We start from the raw sequence: 12,394 nt of genomic DNA on the forward strand, positions 1-12,394 counted from the left end.
TATTTTGAATTTCTTGCTCTCCCTATTCCATGGGGCCAGGGCAAGTAACAAATGAAACCTAATGGAGTCCACAAATCCTCGTTTTGGATAGGCAGGATTCCTAGGAACTGCTTCTACTGGCAACAGTGTGATCATATTTCACCCTTACAGCCTTATATCTTTCACAAACCATCATAAATTGTCCAAGATTGAGCCTCAGAAATTCTAACTCTGAAGGAGAAGCCCCCATAGACAAATCTGCAAAGCCCAAATCACTAAACCTACAAAGGAGAAGTGTTCTGTCAAACAATCCCATATAACATGATCAACCATTTCCTCTACCCCACAAATTTCACAGTCCTCCCAGCCCTGTACAAGCAAGCCTCCTCAAAACTCTGAACAGCCTAACTTTCCTCTGCTGCCCTTTCAGCTTGAACAATTCAGTTTAAATGCACCTTGCTTTGTTTCTGGGAATTGTTTGGACTTGTATTTCGGCAAACCTCTAGAGGAAGGTATTTACATGGTTATGTGGTAGCCCCTGTACTTACCATAGAGGTGAGCTTACCATAGGTGTAGTCAAGAGAGTGTTTGTGGCAGAATATGCAGGGCCCAAGCCATTCAGGATTTTGTAGACTGAAAGTGGCGTCACAGAACACAAAAGCAGCATCTTGGATAATTTCTGAATAAGGACAGGTGAACTTGTGCCTCAGCATGGGCAGTAATCAAGGATGATGGGAGTTGCAATCCAACAACTTCTTGAGGCACCGGTTCCCCATCTGTGGCTTAAGCCATCGGGACAATGAAGGGTGGGCTGATCCTGACCAGATTAAAGTGAACAAACCTGTCATATTTTTTTATTTTCCAAACACACAGATATAGGGAGGGGGGTGTGGAACCTCCTTGAGAAACGTTACCAATGTGTGGGACCTCCTTGAGAAATGTTGAAACCTTTTTTTTCTCCTTTTACTGAAAGTTCTTGGGTGTTTGTGCAAGAGTCTCCAATTTCATCACAATGGTGCTTTATGACACCCACACCCACACCACTTGCCTTGAAACTTTGGATGCTAAGTCTGAACAGCCCTGAAATGTTGTATTTGATGAAAGTTGCTGGTGACGTCCAGAGAGTACTCATCTTGACTTCAGTTTTCCATGGCTTTGGGTAACTATACAGGACATTGGCCCAGGGTAAACAGATCCTGTTCCAAAGAAGGTGTTAAACCTGGGATGGGGAACATGTGATCCTCTGGATGTTGCTGGACTGCAACTCCTGTCATCCCTGGCCATGTTGGGAGGTGGAATCCAACAACATATGGAGAGTCAAAGGTAGCTGATTCCGAGCACAATTCATAGTGTTGGTGCTGACCTTTAAAGCCCTAAACAGCCTCGGTCCAATATACCTGAAGGAGCGTCTCCACCTCCATCATTCTGCCCGGACACTGAGGTCCAGCTCTGAGGGCCTTCTGGCGGTTCCCTCGCTGCGAGAAGTGAGGTTACAGGGAACCAGGCAGAGGGCCTTCTCGGTAGTGGCACCCATCCTGTGGAACGCCCTCCCACCAGATGTCAAAGAGAAAAATAACTACCAAACTTTTAGAAGACATCTGAAGGCAGCCCTGTTTAGGGAAGCTTTTAATGTTTAATAGGTTATTGTATTTTAGTGTTTTGTTGGAAGCCGCCCAGAGTGGCTGGGGAAACCCAGCCAGATGGGCAGGGTATAAATAAATAAATAATAATAATAATAATAATAATAATAATAATAATAATAATAATGGGCAGGAAGCTTGCAATGAAGTTTGAATACCTGCTTTTGTCCAGGTTAAGTAAGGGGAAACTGGAATTAAAATTCCACTGTCTGCTAAACACTCCAAATTGTTATTGCTTCCTGCTCACTGCCCTTGTTGTGAGCACAGCACAATTGAGAACGCCAACTCTCATTTCCTGAGCTGTTCTTCTGGGTGTTTGGGCTTCCCCAGGCAATTTTTACTTCTTGAGTCTGATTTGATAAGATGTAGTTTCCTCCACCTGTCAGAAAATATAATCGGTTTTTTAAGCATTCTGCTCTCTGGAGACTGTTTGCCTGAAGGAGGATCCCGGCCAACCCCAAGGGATGGTCATGGTGAACTGGGGAGATCTTATGATGATGTCCTCAACCCACCCAAGTAGCATCTACAGTCCACCAGCAGGAGGAGAGTTCCTTTCTGCTATGGACTTTAACTCTGAAACTTCTGTGTAAAAGATTGAGAGTCCAGCAGGGGCTTATGTAAGGTTTCTGGATCTCTATGATTGTGGGTGGGTGGGTCCCTTCCGACCCAGATGTGGATAAAATGCCAGTGGTGGGTTTGCTTAGGACAGATGTGGGCAGATTTTAAGCTTGCAGGAACGACTTTATTTTTTTTAGAACTCAGAGGTGCATCCATGGAAGCCAGATGCAAAATGGTGGCTTGGGAAATTAAGCAGAGCCAGTTACCAACTGCACCCCATGATCAGGGCGTAAACCCATTCAGAGTCATGGGTCACAGTTAGTCATGCTCATTCATTTCAATAGGTCTACTCTGATGTCAGATGCAAGCCTGTGTCCCAAGTTTTGATTTCCTGGAAAGGCTTTTGTGCAAATTGCCTCTCTGCTCCACGCCCGTCTCTTCCTCATGCTGACAACTTCCCTCTTGTCAGCCTCCGACTGTAGCTTCCTTTGGGCAGAGACCTTCCTGCATAGCAGGCGCCACACATTCCATTTAGAAGTACAAATCCACAGCTAAGTTACTACAGATCAGGAATTCTACCACCAACATTTATGAAGAAAGGGGCTTCTTGTTGTGGCTATACAAATCATCCAGTGATCTGCCAATATGTTCTAATTTGCTTTCTTCCTGCCCCATGGCTTTGAGACTAGTTTCCCATGGGCACCCCATAGGACTTCTTTTCAATCCGTGTCTATTATTTGGATGGGTCATTTCTAAATTGTGCCTCTAGTGGATTTGCTGAGTGGCCAGTAACTCTCCTTTGAGTCTGTGCCTGATTCCAGAAATATTGTTGTCATGTGCTTCATCAGGAGGCCATTTCAATCCCAGTCCCAAAGAAGCTGCCAGAAATGGGTGTGTTCAGGAAAGTTGTCCCATTTTGGCACAGATCTCATTAGAACCCCATATTGCAGAAGGCAGACACTGAAGGGGTGCGAGGAAGGACAAGAAGGACACTGACAAACTGGAACGTGTCCAGAGGAGGGCAACGAAAATGGTCAAAGGCCTGGAAACGATGCCTTATGAGGAACGGCTAAGGGAGCTGGGCATGTTTAGCCTGGAGAAGAGGAGGTTAAGGGGTGATATGATAGCCATGTTCAAATATAGAAAAGGATGTCACATAGAGGAGGGAGAAAGGTTGTTTTCGGCTGCTCCAGAGAAGCAGACACGGAGCAATGGATCCAAACTACAAGAAAGAAGATTCCACCTAAACATTAGGAAGAACTTCCTGACAGTAAGAGCTGTTCGACAGTGGAATTTGCTGCCAAGGAGTGTGGTGGAGTCTCCTACTTTGGAGGTCTTTAAGCAGAGGCTTGACAACCATATGTCAGGAGTGCTCTGATGGTGTTTCCTGCTTGGCAGGGGGTTGGACTCGATGGCCCTTGTGGTCTCTTCCAACTCTATGATTCTATGATTCTATGAATCTTTCCTCCGATCGCTTTAGAGCAGTTCTGATTGTGAGTACAATGCGGTTTTATTTTTTTTTAAATAATGGACAACTTAAATGAGTGTGTTAAGTGAGCTTCTATATACACTTTTATGTTACTCACTTTTTTAAAAAGGAAAGTGGACACAGATGGCTGAGCATCCATCCTCCCCTCTGTTTAATGTCCTTTCCTTGAAGGATAAACAAAAGTCCACATAGCTGGAAAGCCATCACTAGCTGACAAAAGGCAAGGATTTCATTCAGCAGAGTCGCCTAAAAGAATCACAGGCATTGTTCCTGGAATATTTCCCTTCGCTCCTGCATTTCCTTCCTTCCTTCGCACAACACCAGAAGCTTGCATAGCTGGCATCCTCAAGGAAACAGCTGAGCTAACCCCGGCGGCAGCGGATGGTGTGGGCTGCGCTCACGCTTGAATGCAAGCTCACCTGCAGTGTAGGCTTTGTACTTCCATTTATTGCTGTAAATAATAGGAGGTTTCTCTCCCCAGTCACCAACCTTTTGATTCTGGCTGCAAACCTTTCACAGCCTGGGTGGGAGCAGAAGCTGCCTTCTGGTCTCTTCCAACAGCCACCTCACAAATTTTCAGATCTAGAATCTCCCTCATTCCACTTTCCTGGTTCTAGAAGATGCATCACACAACGAGGCCAGCTCAGATCTAAGATTCACAGTCTCGTGACTTGAGAGGCTCCTGGAAATTCGTGCCCTTTGTCTCTTGGACACCTGTAACAGAGGTTGATGGGGATTCTTCCTTAACCTGTTCCATAGCTAAACTCTGACGTAACTGAAGGTGCAGAGGGAGAAGAGCACTTGATCATAGAACCATAGAATTGTAGAGTTGGGAGGGACCCCAAGGCTCATCTAGTCGAACCCCCTCCAATGCAGGCATGTCAAAGCCATCTCTACTAGCTGACATTCACGCAAGCCTGAAGGTTGTCTCTGCAAGCCACCTTTAGTGTATTTAATTAATTAAAGTATTTTTAAATTAATACAAATAATTAGAAATCAATCCCTTAAAACAGGCATAGGCAAACTCGGCCCTTCAGATGTTTTTTGGGACTACAACTCCCATGATCCCTAGCTAACAGGACCAGTGGTCAGGGATGATGGGAGTTGTAGTCCCAAAACACCTGGAGGGCCGAGTTTGCCTATGCCTGCCTTAAAACCTTCCAGAAGACCATAGAATCATAGAATGATAGAGTTGGAAGAGACCACAAGGGCCATTGAGTCCAACCCCCTGCCAAGCAGGAAACACCATCAGAGCACTCCTGACATATGGTTGTCAAGCCTCTGCTTAAAGACCTCCAAAGAAGGAGACTCCACTACACTCCTTGGCAGCAAATTCCACGGTCGAACAGCTCTTACTGTCAGGAAGTTCTTCCTAATGTTTAGGTGGAATCTTCTTTCTTGTAGTTTGGATCCATTGCTCCGTGTCCGCTTCTCTGGAGCAGCAGAAAACAACCTTTCTCCCTCCTCTATGTGACATCCTTTTATATATTTGAACATGGCTATCATATCACCCCTTAACCTCCTCTTCTCCAGGCTAAACATGCCCAGCTCCCTTAGCCGTTCCTCATAAGGCATCGTTTCCAGGCCTTTGACCATTTTGGTTGCCCTCCTCTGGACACGTTCCAGTTTGTCAGTGTCCTTCTTGAATTGTGGTGCCCAGAACTGGACACAGTACTCCAGGTGAGGTCTGACCAGAGCAGAATACAGTGGCACTATTACTTCCCTTGATCTAGATGCTATACTCCTATTGATGCAGCCCAGAATTGCATTGGCTTTTTTAGCTGCCGCGTCACACTGTTGGCTCATGTCAAGTTTGTGGTCAACCAAGACTCCTAGATCCTTTTCACATGTACTGCTCTCAAGCCAGGTGTCACCCATCTTGTATTTGTGCCTCTCATTTTTTTTGCCCAAGTGCAATACTTTACATTTCTCCCTGTTAAAATTCATCTTGCTTGTTTTGGCCCAGTTCTCTAATCTGTCAAGGTCGTTTTGAAGTGTGATCCTGTCCTCTGGGGTGTTAGCCACCCCTCCCAGTTTGGTGTCATCTGCAAATTTGATCAGGATGCCCTTGAATCCACCATCCAAGTCGTTGATAAAGATGTTTTATAAAAACAAGTTGACTGGAAAGAGGAGGACAGTTGGCTGTTTGTGCAGCTTTAAGGCTCATCTCTGGCTTCAAAAGAGGATTAGACAAATTCATGGAGGAGAGATCTCGGCTAGCAATGGCTATTAGGTGTGATGGCTATCTTCCAATGCTTCTGTATGCCAGTTTCTGGAAACCCCGGGAGGGGAGAGGGCTCTTGCAGGTTTCCCACATGCATATGGGTGGCCACTGTGAGAACAGGATTCTGCAGGAGATGGGTCACTGGCCAGAGTCAGCAGGCTCCTCTTATGTTTTCTGGACCTAACCTGCCCCTCAGCAGAGGGATCGACTATATACGCCAACCTGGCTTGCTCTGAAAGATAGACAGAATATAAATGTAACCAACAGCTATCAGATTTCAGCCAAGGAGGCAGCAATAATAATAATAATAATAATAATAATAATAATAATAATAATTTATTTGTACCCCGCCCATCTGGCTGGGTTTCCCCAGCCACTCTGGGCGGCTTCCACAGAAACCCAAAAACACTAAAATATCATACATTAAAAGCTTCCCTGAATAGGGCCGCCTTAAGATGTCTTCTGAATGTCAGGTAGTTGTCCATCACCTTGACATCCGATGGGAGGGCATTCCACAGGGCGGGCGCCACCACCGAAAAGGCCCTCTGCCTGGTTCCCTGTAGCTTCGCTTCTCGCAATGAGGGAACCACCAGAAGGCCCTCGGCGCTGGACCTCAGTGTCCGGGCAGAACGATGGGGGTGGAGACGCTCCTTCAGGTAAAGGCACACTCTAACTTGACTTCAATTTTCCTTTCAACTTTTTCCTTTCGACCTCCCGGAATGAACTCTCCACCCCAGACTCTCATTTAAGCTTGCTTGAGGCCACCCCCTAAATTACATGGCAGCCGGCGCTAATGTATTTTTCAGGAGGTTTTTTTAAAAAAAATAAAAACAAACAACAAACATATTGCAGCCACGATTTGAAACAGAAGATCATCATGTGTGAGGAAGGGGAAAGCTTTTTCCATATCAGCCCATCAGCTGCACAACTTCAGCAGCTCCTGGGGAGCTGCTTTTGGGTGCCAGCTCAATCAATAAAGAACGCAGCCAGGCCTGTTGTACACTGCAAATTTGGGGAGCACCCATAAGAAGGTTCAAAACCTTTAAAAAATGAGGTTATGTGCTCAGTTATGTGTGTTATAAACTTGTGCCTGCCAGAAAACTGGGATTGACTGCAGCTCCTTGTCTCGTGTTATGCACCAGACATGCATTTGCCACGGCTTCCTGTGGTATAGTGTGGCCATGATTCTCCGCTGCAGCTGTGCATTGTAAGCAGTGGCATGCAGTGAAATTTTTCTGTAGGGGAACTGTTAGGGCCAGAGGCTCCAGCTAGTGAGGGCAATTGGGGGGCGGAGCTGACATCACGATGTCCTGATGTTGCACGCATGAGAATCGTGCCTCCCTCCCTAAGCTGTGTAGAAGCTTCCTGGGCTTTGGGAAGAAGGTGTCAGGCCTCTGGCTGGACGCTGGAGCCCTCCTGCCTTCTTCCCAAAGCTGGGTGGGCTTTGGGAAGGTGGCAGAAGGGCTCTTGGACCCCGTCTGAGCATCACACCTCCCTCCTTAAGCCGGGCTGAAGCTTCACAGGCTTTGGGAAGGAAGCGCCAGGGGAACATTTAGGGGACTTACCTAGTCCCCTAGTCCACTGACTGCACACCACTGATTGCAAGGGAAGATCAGCAGCAGTGGACAGTGGACAGATTGTCTATTGCAGGGGTGGCCAACTCCCTGCGATTTACTCACAGAGTTAAGGTCAAAGTTGTTAAGGAGGTAAAATATTGAGCTTTTTTTAGGGGAGCCACAGTTGTTCAGCTTCTTTGGGGGGAGCCTATGATCTACCAGTGATCTACCGCAGACGTCCAGTGATCTACCGGTGGATCGCGCTCTACCTGTTGGACATGCCTGGTCTATTGCATTTTCCTCATTGTGGAGCCCTGTGGAATGGCAGAGTGACCTAGAACACATGTTGGAAACTGACCTGACAGAGAGCCCTAGCCCAGGTGGTGATGGTGATCTTGATCCTCAACCCGCTTTGGGGTGGCTTCCCTACTAGGACAGGATGTAACAGCGAAGCACCAGGAGGAGTCAGTAGGCAGAGTCGGGGATGGAAGAAGAACATTGTTCTGCTCATTCCCTCCCCATTGTTTTTTCTTTTTTAACCCACTAGGGCATTGCTCTTTGTTTCTTTCTTATAAAAAGAGCTCCATAGCACTCAAACTCCCACTCAGGGGCGTTTCTGCTCCTTCCTCTTAGCAGCCTTTTAAAAATGAGTTAATGACACACGCAGGCTGAAACAATGGTTGCTAGATTACCCCCACCCCAGTTCCCCCGCCCCTCTCCCCATTCCCCGCTGCACTCACTTCCATTTGTGGCATCGGAGTTTGGCAGGGGCTGACGTTTTAATGAGCTGCCTGGCTGGTGACTCAGAGTGCAGGAGCTGACAGTTACTTTTCAGCTCGGAGTCGAGGCATCATCACCCACCATTGTGTCTTTGAAGGTCTCTTCCCTGCACTCGTCTTCAAGGGAGGCAAACAGCTGCTGTGCTGTGTACACAGAGTCCCTGTTTACATCAACGTGCCCCCATGATCTATAGGGTGCCTCGCAAAGGGGAGCATATTTATCCCTCTGTTCTGCTGACAGTTGCTCTTGCCTTCTCTCAGCCACCTGGCACTGTGGGAACGTTTCCCAGAATGCCATTCTCCAGAGATTTTGACGCTGTGCATTATGGAAAACATCGAGCAGGGAATGGGGGGAATCAGTGGTTTCCCTGCAGTTGCTCTTGGACTCCCAACTCTCGGCTACACAGCCACTGGTTGGGGACAATGGAGACTTGTAGTGCAGCAACATCTGGAGGGGTGCTGGTTCCCCATCCCTGCTGTTGATTTCCCATGCCTGAGGGTTGCCATGTAGACAAGACTTGGGACTGAGCAGATGGACAGATCCTGGAGATCCTTCACATACAGGTTGGCTCCTGCAGCTTCTGATGGATTTTATAGAATCATAGAATTGTAGAGTTGGAAGGGACCCCAAGGGTCATCTACAACCTCCTGCAATGCCAGGAATCTCAACTAAAGCACCCACGACAGTTGGCCATCCAACCTCTGCTTAAAAACCTCCAAGGAAGGAGGTTTGCCGTGGATTTCACTGTGGCAAGCACTCAAAATAAGATCCCAACTTTCCTTCAAGGAAGTGTTCCCTGGGTCATTTTAACCTATGGTGGGAGCTCATCACAGTTTTCTGACTCTTACCTGAAAACAGCCTCTAATATCAATAGGTTCTGTCGAAAAAGAATTGTTTGCTAGTTAGGAAAATGTGTGTGGAATTGAGGAGAGCTGATTTGATTATGTCACCAGTGTGCCATGTGTGACTAGCATGGGAATGAGCAGGCAAGCCAGGAACTTATCTCAAGTTATTTACAAGGCTTGTTTAAAGCAGTGGCCACCAACATGGTGCTCACGGGCACAATGGTCTTTCCCTGATAAGTAAAAACCCTGAGTGTCCGCCCCCCCCCAATACCCTTAGTCATGAGGTGGTGAATACGGTTACCTTTTTCTCCCTAGAGCTGAAGGAGGAAGTTGGAAGAATAACACTTTCCCACTTCCTCTCTATGTGATTTTCAAGGCTCAGAGAATAAATTGTTTGGCAGAGAACAGCACCAGGGGTATTTGAACTGCTGTTTTTTGATAGCCAGGGTGACAGGCAGCTGAGAGGATCAGTCCCTTCCAGTCTTGGCCAGTACAAATAGAAATAATAATAATAATAATAATAATAATAATAATAATAATAATAATAATAATAAAATACTTGGTATTTGAGTAGTGCCTTTTCTAACTGCTCCACCTGCATTATTGCAGCAATCCGTACAGAAGCACCAGCTTATAAAACAGGCTGCCCTTATTGCTCCCATTTTGCAGGGGGGGGTTGTGTGCCTCTTGTGCTGCTCTAGATTTGGAAGAAGTCCAATGGACTGACTAGTAGTCCACACCCCTGCTCTAGGACAGGGTGTTCCTATACCTACAGAATCCCCGATGAGTGCCTGTCAAAGCTCTGTGAGAAAACCTTCTCAGAAGGAGATGCTTCGTGAGTTGCCTCTCTTGGTTCTGAGCACAGCATAATTGAGAGATGCCAACCCTTATTAGGAGTACAGCTGGTGAGCTAAGATCGTGCTTTCTGCCATCATTTTCAAAGTATGAGGCACAGAAAGTCGCCAGGAGATGTAGGCTCTCTTTCCTGCCTCCCTTTGTGTGTTCCTTGAACAGGCCAAATGCCAGAATAGCAACCCACTCCCGCACCAGTCACTACGCTCATCACGGCCACATTGCCTCTCCCTGGCTGTTTATGGCAACTTCAGTTGTGTAACTGCAACACATTATTAATGTCCTGACTCTCACAGTATTGACTAGAGAGATCCTGGAGGCAGCCCCTGTTGTTGTAGCATGATCAAGTCTGTACAGGTGGAGCAGAGGAATGTGGAACAGAGACTGAAGGGAAAGATGATGAGGAAGAAACAGGAGAACCAGGATCCACACACAGGCATATCAGTGTTTGCTAATTTCAGCAGAAGTTGTAAATAGTGGAAGAGAGAGCCCTAAAATTTGACCACAGCTCAAACATAAGATTGGCCTGTACTGAGATGAAAGTGTTGGTTAGTTCAGGACCTTGGAGAGCGTAGAGTGGTTGAAAGGGGCACTATTCTTTTAGGTAGTGATGCTCAAATAAAGATGGAGGAGTCTGTTTCACTGTTCGCTTATGTTCAGTATGAGACATTGTTGTCATAGACATGCGACTGGAGGAAAAGAAAGGGGAGGGAGGGAGATTGGGGGTAATGTTCTTGCATAGTGTTAGTGTAGGATTTGTGTCAGCATCACCTGAGTAGGTCCTTTATTTGTATTGGCATTGCAAGAGATTAGGGGGTCCAGACTCTATGAATCGAAAATGGAGATGCAGTATGTATTTTTCCTTCTTTATTTGTTTGTTTTGTAACACAATAACATCCTTTTTTAAAAAAGAAAGGATGGAGGACCAAACATTACTCTGTATTGTGGATACGTCATTAGGCTGCTGTTTAGTGGGACAGTGCAGGGCACAGAGGTAAGAGAGATTACAGTTCAGAACATGAGTCCGGAATATGACAAATTAGAGAAGTGTGTCTCTTTATTAAAACTACTAAAGGCTCTTTGTGTGCAGGAAGAAACCATAACCCACAGCGGTGGTCACAGTGGGATCATCAACTGGTTGCACACCAATATCAGCAAGTCAGTGAGTTGATTCCCATGTCAAAGAGGTGGATCTGTCCTCTGTCTTTCCGCAACTCTTATGTACCAAACCCATATGCATTTATATCTTTGCCCTTCCCTCACATCTTTCCAAACCCACAAAGTTTTAAAACAATTTAAAAAAACTTATGGAGGCTGATGGGTTGGTGCAGTTGTCAAGGATACCAGCCAATATGTGCCTGTTAAAACCAACATTTTTCATGATTCAAACTGAACCATGCTGAAAACATACTGAACTAGTAGTGTTGTGTTGTCACAATCTTCTACAAATCTGACTTGATTTTAGTTTTATCGTGTTGTGTGTCTTCTTTGGCTGTGTGATTGTTCAACCTGACATCTTAGATGATGGAATGAGGGTACCTTTAAAATAGGCACCGCATAACCTCTTCAGTTTCACCGTCCCTAGAACTGTACAAATGCTGGAACAGTGGTTTCTGTATGGATCACAAAGCTCTGTTGTTCAGGTGAGTCCCACTTATTCCCGACACAACTTATGGGTCAGTTGTACACACCAGAATTCACCTCATGGGCAAATGTATGCTTGTGTAGAGTGATGCTTAATTCTGACATCCCCTCAAACCACGAATTGTACTGATCCAAACCATGGCTTGAGCTTTATTCTAAACTATGGTTTAGAACTGCTTGTCTGCTTTGTTTTTCATTTGTAAGCTGCCTTGAGCTTGGCTTGAACTGTGAAAAGGTCTCATGCTTTCATGCGATGGCTGAATTAGATCTACCCAGGTGGCTGTGGCTTCTGCAATAACTCCACATCCACATGGAGTTTTGTATAGAGTGAAGAATTTGGAATTAAAAGATCTTGGGTTTTATTGATTTCCAGCCCTCTTGGGCTGACATGAGAGTGTAAGGATAGTGCATTGCAAGATATTTGAAGCCACAAGAGAAGCTAAGCAGGATCTTCACAACTTTGTCCATTCCTGTGATTAATACAGTGGTACCTTGGGTTACAGATGCTTCAGGTTACAGATGCTTCAGGTTTCAGACTCCGCTAACCCAGAAATAGTACCTCGGGTTAAGAACTTTGCTTCAGGATGAGAACAGAAATCACGTGGTGGCGGTGCAGCTGCAGCAGGAGCCCCCATTAGCTAAAGTGGTACCTCAGGTTAAGAACAATTTCAGGTTAAGAACGGACCTCCAGAACGAATTAAGTTCTTAACCCAAGGTACCACTGTAAAAGCAGAATATATGATGCAGATATGTGCACATGGCTTTGCTTAATTAATGCAGGTTGCAGCATTTGAGTTAGCTCAAGACAGCGTTTTGAAATTGTTTAG

General features: G+C 45.9%; 1 protein-coding gene across 4 annotated transcripts in view; it reads left to right on the forward strand.

Annotated features, from left to right (window-relative positions):
• The window catches only part of AGAP2 (ArfGAP with GTPase domain, ankyrin repeat and PH domain 2), a 117,239-nt gene that overhangs the window by 62,169 nt on the left and 42,676 nt on the right, over positions 1-12,394 (forward strand). The window lies entirely within an intron of this gene.

The sequence above is a fragment of the Podarcis liolepis genome, assembly GCF_965112155.1.
Source record: "Podarcis liolepis genome assembly, chromosome: 2".
Lineage (NCBI taxonomy): Eukaryota > Metazoa > Chordata > Lepidosauria > Squamata > Lacertidae > Podarcis > Podarcis liolepis.